Source organism: Lathyrus oleraceus, chromosome 3, assembly GCF_024323335.1.
Source record: "Lathyrus oleraceus cultivar Zhongwan6 chromosome 3, CAAS_Psat_ZW6_1.0, whole genome shotgun sequence".
Taxonomy (NCBI): Eukaryota; Viridiplantae; Streptophyta; class Magnoliopsida; order Fabales; family Fabaceae; genus Lathyrus; species Lathyrus oleraceus.
Window position 1 is genome coordinate 448,679,646 of NC_066581.1, and position 7,866 is coordinate 448,687,511.

At 39.5% G+C, this 7,866-nt stretch overlaps 1 non-coding gene across 1 annotated transcript; it reads left to right on the forward strand.

Annotated features, from left to right (window-relative positions):
- Positions 1-7,548: 7,548 nt before the first annotated feature.
- On the forward strand, positions 7,549-7,655 carry LOC127133930 (small nucleolar RNA R71). The gene has a single exon (XR_007807725.1). It is a non-coding gene; the product is annotated as a small nucleolar RNA R71 (small nucleolar RNA).
- Positions 7,656-7,866: the final 211 nt, after the last annotated feature.

Genomic DNA, 7,866 nt, shown 5'->3' on the forward strand with positions numbered 1-7,866 from the left:
TCAAGTTTGATAAAACAGGCAACCTTTATACTTATTGAGTATGTTGAATTTTTGTTATGGCTCAAGAAAATTGAGGGGAATAGATAATAAAAAAATTTCACACTAGGGACTTAACTTTAAAATAAATATATATTATAAATATATTTTTTTTATATAGATAAACATTCAAATGAAAGGGAAATAACAATGAAAAGGGAAATACATACTTGAAAAAGAAATGTTGAAAGAAGAGTAATCATAACTGAAACAAAGTCCCCCCCCCCCCTCACACACTTAAATGAAACATTGTCCCCAATGTTTTTAGAGAAAAGCGAAAAGAAAGGAAATAAATAGATAAATATGCTTAACTTTGCCGACGTCCTCTTGTTCTCGGGCCCGGTGATCGTTGACGAACTTCCAAGTCATCAAACCTGTTGAGCAAATCTGTGAACCGCTGGTCGGTTATTGCATTCCTCGCTTCCTGTTGTTGTTGCATCTGGCGCGTCAGTTGCATCACTTCGGTATTCTGCGCATGCATGGTATGAATAGCATCCATGATGTCATCATTAGTTGTTGGCCTTCTTCTTCGACGACGTCGGGAGGATGGACCGGTTGCATTATCGGAAGGGTTAAGTGGGGCTGACTATTCTTCAAGACCTTAATCACCTTGCTCCATTTCTTCAAACTCGTTCGGGGTCGGGTTTGCTTGTGTAGGCTCGGTAGCTTCGGGAGCATTAAGGTCGTAGATGAATCGGTCGGGGTTGGTGACATCTGTGAGGGTAATGTTGGGTAAAACAACGCTTGGGACTTCTTGGTTATTCACCATAAGATAATACCTTCCGCCTACCCTATTTTTGATTAAGCGGCCGGAGCGACAATAGCTTATATCCATAAATAGGGGTGGGAGAGCTTGTAAAATTTGAAGTCGGTCCCCTAGATTTAAGCCAAGTGCTATGGAGGTTATTAATCCTCCAATCGCGAAAGGTTGGCGGCCTCTAGCACATAGGGTGCGGATATGGTGAAATAAGAAGGAAGTGGCGTTTACCTGTGTATCCATTGCAAAGACGCAGTGGAGGAAGAATAATTCCTTGGCATTGACTTTGCTGTTGTTGGGTCGACCGAAAATGGTGTTTTGCAGAATGCGGATAAAATACCGGATGGTTGGGTTGTGTATGTGGGAAGCAAGTAGTACCTCCCAATTATCGGTTTCCACACCGGATATTTTTCTAAAGAGGTCGAAGGCGTTTATGGGCCACTGTGAGTTCGGAGGGATTCTAGGGTGGACTCGGTCTCCTACAGGGAACTGTAGCATGGCACTCAACTGATCCTGGGATAGTGAGTACTCGGTGTTGAACATCGTGGAATTGATTTTTCATACTGCTCATGTATCCCAGAAATTCATGTCCCATATTAGTTAGCTCTTTTCTGATGGCTTCTTGTTCTGACATCAAGGCTTGAATGGCGGTGTTATAATCAGTTCCGGGTATATGATGTCTAAGATCAGGTATTGCCGACTCTTCGGTCGGGATAGGATGAGGTGGAGAGTCAATATCATAATAACCAGATGGTGTCTGAGGGTCAGACTCAGCATAAGGAATCTGGTCGTCACAAATCTCATAGTCTTGGATGGATTCAGTAGATCTAACAGGAGAAGGTATTCCATTCAGATTGTAGAGCCAATTGTTTCGGTTATGAACACTAGTCCTCGGGCTAGGCAAGGTGAATTGGCAAAGAACTTGGTTGTTAATTATTAGCTCAAACTCTTCAGGTCCTAGGTTTCCTATAAACATAGTGTTGAAGAGGAAGGGTATACTCATAGGCGCAATGCCACAAAAAGGGCTCAAGTCAAGCATGGGTTGGCGTAATCCGATAGCATTACTAATCATGGTTATCAATCCGCCTATTTGAATTGGTGCTCGGTCATCTTGAATAAGGAGGTCAAAATTCGCCAACATATAAGTGGCACCATTCACTGGACGGTTCTGGGAAGCACAAAATAAGATGAAGAGTTCATCACGTGAAACTGTGGTAATGTTTGATTTCTTCCCAAAAAGAGTGTGTGCTAGGATTTTATGGAAATAACGAAAAGCTGGGTTATGTATGTTTCCAGAACGAAACTCATGCTCATCAGGGTCATCATTTCCCGTTAAACTTCCCCAAAAATGTTCAAGTTCTCTATATTCAAAAAGGTCTTCTTGGCTCACGGTGAATGTACCAAAAGAGGTAGGAAACCCTAAAAGGTTAGTAAAGTCTTGAATGTTAAATTGGTACTCCATATTGAACATCCTGAACTGAATGAAACCTCTGCTTATTCCTTTTCCATGGCTGGGTAGATAGATCAGGGAGCTAAGGAATTCTAGAGTTAGCCTCTGGTAAGTGACAAATTGTCTTCGAATAGGAGTGGTTTCCCACCCTATTAGACTCAGCAGATACATGACACTCTCTCTTAGTCCAAGGGCAGTCATTGCCCAATCATCAGCATAGAAACTAGGTAGCATCTCTCTCTCTGCTAGTTCTTCAAACTTTTGTTTCTGAGCTTTCCCTCTGAATTTGATACCCATACGATCAATTTGTCCCATCAGGTTAGTGTTAACTAAAGAAAAAAAACAAGAATTTAGTCAGGATTTGGCCAGATGCCGAAAGGAGAAAAGAAGAAAAGTTTTATAAAATAAAATAAATGAAGAATGAATACTAAATAAAATCAAAAGGGATAATCAAAGAAGAAAAAATTATAAAATAAAAATAGAAAATAAAATAGAAAGTTGTGGGTTGTCTCCCACGAAGTGCTTTGTTTAATGTCGCAAGCTCGACATAAAATTAGTAAATGTTAATCTATAGATTTAGGAGACAATACGTCTAAGTGCAGGACTTGCGAGTCTTCATTGTTTTCATCATAGTGATAATGTTTCAGACGCTGCCCGTTTACGATAAATGTTTCCATAGATTTTCCCTTAATTTCCACAGCTCCACTAGGGAAAACATTAGTGACTTGGAAAGGGCCTGACCATCTAGAGCGTAGTTTTCCTGGGAATAACTTAAGTCTAGAGTTAAACAATAGGACTACATCGGCTTGTTTGAAAGTTTTCCTTGATATGCGCTTATCATGCCATTTTTTCGTTCTTTCCTTGTAGATTCTGGCATTTTCGTATGCGTCTTGTCTAAGTTCTTCTAATTCGTTTATATCAAGGATTCGCTTTTCACCGGCGGCCTTATAGTTTAAATTTAAGTTTTTAATAGCCCAATAGGCCTTATGTTCTAATTCTACCGGGAGGTGGCAAGATTTTCCATAAATAAGCCTAAATGGGGTTGTTCCTATGGGAGTTTTGTAAGCAGTTCGATAAGCCCATAAAGCTTCAGGTAATTTTGATGACCAGTCTTTTCTTGACGTGGCGACTGTTTTTTCCAATATCTGCTTAATTTCTCTGTTAGACACTTCCACTTGTCCACTGGTTTGAGGATGGTAAGGTGTCGCTACTCGATGTTTTACATCATACTTAAACAATAGTTTTTCGAGTATCTTAGATATGAAATGCGATCCACCATCACTGACTACTATCCTTGGGACACCAAATCTTAGAGAGATTATATTCTTAAAGAGTCTAGTTACTACTCGTGTGTCGTTTGTTGGAGAAGCTATAGCTTCAATCCATTTTGATACGTAGTCAACCGCTACGAGTATGTACTTGTTACCGAAAGAAGGTGGAAAAGGTCCCATGAAATCTATTCCCCACACGTCAAAAATCTCTACTTCCAAAATGCCCTTTTGTGGTATCTCGTCACGTCTAGATATGTTTCCTGCGCGTTGGCATCTATCGCATTTCTTGACAGCAGCATGCACATCCTTCCATATGTTTGGCCAATAAAGGCCGGCTTGTAGGATTTTAGAGCAGGTCTTGGATGTACTTGTGTGTCCACCATAAGGAGCGGAATGACAGTGTTGGATTATATTTTCTATCTCTTCTTCAGGTATACACCGACGGAAAATACCATCGGGGCCTCTTTTAAAAAGTAAAGGGTCGTCCCAATAATAATGTTTCAAGTCATGGAAAAATCGTTTCTTTTGCTGGTAGGATAAATTAAGTGGAACTATTCCGGCAGCTAAATAATTGGCAAAATCGGCGTACCATGGTGTAACGCATACAGCCAAGGTGGTCTCTACTTGTTCATCAGCTCTATTTTCTTCCAAATTAGCTATAAGTTTATCGTACGAGAAGTCATCGTTGATCGATGTTCTTTCCGGTTCCAAATTTTCTAGTCTAGAAAGGTGATCTGCTACTACGTTTTCAGTTCCTTTTTTATCTTTGATTTCCAAATCAAATTCTTGTAACAACAAGATCCACCTTAGGAGTCTAGGTTTAGCGTCCTTTTTTGTTAGGAGGTACTTAATGGCAGCATGGTCAGTGTAAACGATTATTTTTGCTCCGACCAAGTAAGAACAAAATTTATCTAGTGCAAATACTACTGCTAGAAGTTCTTTCTCGGTCGTGGCGTAGTTCATTTGTGCTTCATCTAGAGTTCTACTTGCATAATATATGACATGAAGTTTTTTATCCTTTCGTTGTCCTAAAACAGCGCCTACGGCATAGTCACTTGTGTCACACATTATTTCGAATGGTTCATTCCAATCCGGAGTCTGCATTATGGGCGCGGAGATTAATGCTTGTTTAAGCGTTTGAAATGCTTCTAAACATTTATTGTCGAATATGAATTCAGCATCTTTCATTAATAATCCGGTTAAAGGTTTAGTTATTTTAGAGAAATCCTTAATAAATCATCGATAAAAACCGGCATGTCCTAAGAAGCTTCGTACTTCTCTCACAGTTTTCGGAGGTTGAAGGTTTTCGATTACTTCTATTTTGGCTTTGTCTACTTCAATTCCTCTATTTGATATAATGTGTCCTAAAACAATTCCTTCTTGTACCATAAAGTGACATTTTTCCCAATTAAGTACTAGGTTTACTTTTACACATCGTTCTAGAACTCTTTCTAGGTTTTCAAGACATTCTTCGAAACTTTGCCCGCATACGGAAAAGTCATCCATAAAGACTTCCATGATGTTTTCAAGAAAATCGGCGAATATTGCCATCATGCACCTTTGGAAGGTTTCAGGAGCATTGCACAAGCCAAACGGCATTCGTCGATAAGCGAAGGTACCAAAAGGACATGTGAATGTTGTCTTTTCTTGGTCATCAGGATGAATTGGTATTTGAAAGAAGCCTGAGTAACCGTCTAGATAGCAGAAATGAGAATGCTTTGCTAATCGTTCTAACATCTGGTCTATGAATGGTAAAGGAAAATGATCTTTTCGGGTTGCTTTGTTTAGCTTTCTATAATCAATGCACATTCTCCATCCCGATTCGATTCGTTTGGTTATAGTTTCTCCTTTTTCATTTTCGATAATTGTTATACCTCCTTTCTTTGGTACTACGTGTACAGGACTAACCCATTTGCTATCAGATATAGGATATATGATACCTGCCTCTAATAACTTCGTTACTTCCTTCTTCACTACCTCACTCAGGATCGGGTTTAGTCTCCTCTGATGTTCCCTAGAAGTTTTACAGTCTTCTTCTAGCATGATGTGATGCATACAAATAGAAGGAATTATCCCTTTAAGATCGGTGATGTTGTATCCTAGTGCGGTTGGATATTTTCTTAAGATATGTAGGAGTTTTTCAGTTTCGAGTTTTCCTAGGTCTGCATTAACTATCACTGGTCGTTCAAGTTCTGAGTCTAGGAATTCATATCTCAGATTTTTGGGAAGTGTTTTCAAGTCGAGGGTTGGTTTCTTAAGGCATTGCGTAGGATCCGGTGTTATTGCTAAACAATGGTTCAGTCTGTCTTCTACACGATAGTCAGACGATTTGTCATTTTCTAACTCTGTTTCTTTTATGCATTCGTCGATGATATCCATGAAGTAACATGTGTCATCTATTGCAGGTGCTTTCAAAATTTTGGAAAGAATGAACTCAATTTTCTCTTCTCCTACTTCGAAAGTGAGTCGTCCTCGTTTTACGTCTATGATGGCACTGGTTGTTGCTAAGAAAGGTCTTCCCAATATAATGGGGATAACTTCATCTTCTCTTATATCCATAATTATAAAATCGGTTGGGATGTAGAATTGACATATGCGCACGGGAACGTTTTCAAGAATTCCTACGGGATATCTAATGGAACGATCTGCTAGTTGCACAGACATCTTAGTTGGTCTTAATTCTCCCATTTCAAGTCTCTTGCATATGGACAAGGGCATAACACTGATACCGGCTCCTAAATCGCATAAAGCTTTGTCTATGACAAATTTTCCTATGTGACAGGGTATAGAGAAACTACCAGGATCTTTAAGTTTTGGAGGCATATTCTGGATTATAGCGCTACATTCAGCAGTGAGTGTAACGGTTTCGCTATCTTCAAGTTTCCTTTTATTAGAAAGAATTTCTTTTAAGAACTTAGCATACGAGGGCATCTGTGTAATAGCTTCTGTGAAAGGAATGGTGATGTTTAATTGTTTCAGTATGTCAACAAGTTTTTTTAAATTGGCCCGCATCTTTGGTTTTAATTAGCCTCTGAGGATAAGGGATAGGTGGTTTGTAAGGTGGTGGAGGTACATAAGGTTCTTTCTTTTCTAAGGTTTCCTTATTACCCTCTTCCTTTTCCTTAGGTTTATTTTCTTCCTCAGTTGACTTTTTAGAGTTTTGGTTTTCAATTCTTGGATCAGATGGTCCTTCTACCTCTGTTCCACTTCTTAATATAATTGCATGAGCGTGGCTTTTCGGGTTAGGTTGGGGTTGTCCAGTTGGGGCAGAAGTAGGTGCTTGTTGTTGAGCTACTTGTAAGATTTGTGTTTCCAGCATTTTGTTATGGGTAGCCAAGGCATCTACTTTACTTGCTAGTTGTTTAATCTGTTCATTAGTGTGTACATTCTGGTTTAAGAAATCTTTATTGGTTTGCTGTTGAGAAGCTATGAAGTTCTCCATCATGATTTCCAAGTTGGATTTCCTAGGAACGTTATTGTTAGGTGTAGATGGGGTCGGCTTTTGATATCCAGGTAGTATAGTTGGGGCTTGATTGGGAGCTTGTCCTAGTGCGTATAAGGCATTGTTGCTCTTATATGAAAAATTAGGATGGTTCTTCCAGTTTGAGTTATAGGTATGCGAGTAAGGATTTCCTTGTGCGTAGTTCACCTGCTCTGCTTGGATTCCTGTTAGGAGTTGACAATTTGTAGGAGTGTGACCTTGGATTCCACAGACTTCGCAATTTTGAGTCACGGCAACCACGGCGGCTGGAGGTGATACATTTAAACTTTCAATTTTCTGGGCAAGAGTATCCAGTTTTGCATTAACATGATCAAGGCTACTTATCTCGTACATGCCACTTTTCATTTGAGGTTTTTCTACCATTGTTCGGTCGCTTCCCCACTGATAATGGTTTTGGGTCATGCTTTCGATAAGTTGATAAGCGTCAGCGTAAGGTTTATCCATAAGCGCACCACCTGCGGCGGCGTCTATTGTTAACCTTGTGTTGTATAAGAGACCATTATAGAAGGTATGAATTACTAACCAGTCCTCTAAACCATGGTGTGGACAAAGTCTCATCATGTCTTTGTATCTTTCCCAAGCTTCGAAAAGAGACTCGGTATCTTTCTGTTTAAATCCATTTATCTGGGCTCTTAACATAGCTGTTTTGCTTGGAGGAAAATATCGGGCAAGAAAGACTTTCTTTAACTCATTCCATGTGGTGACTGAGTTGGAAGGAAGAGACTGAAGCCATCTTCTAGCTTTATCTCTTAACGAGAAAGGAAAAAGACGAAGTTGAATTTCCTCTGAAGTGACACCATTAGCTTTAACAGTATCAGCGTATTGAACAAATACGGATAAATGAAGGTTT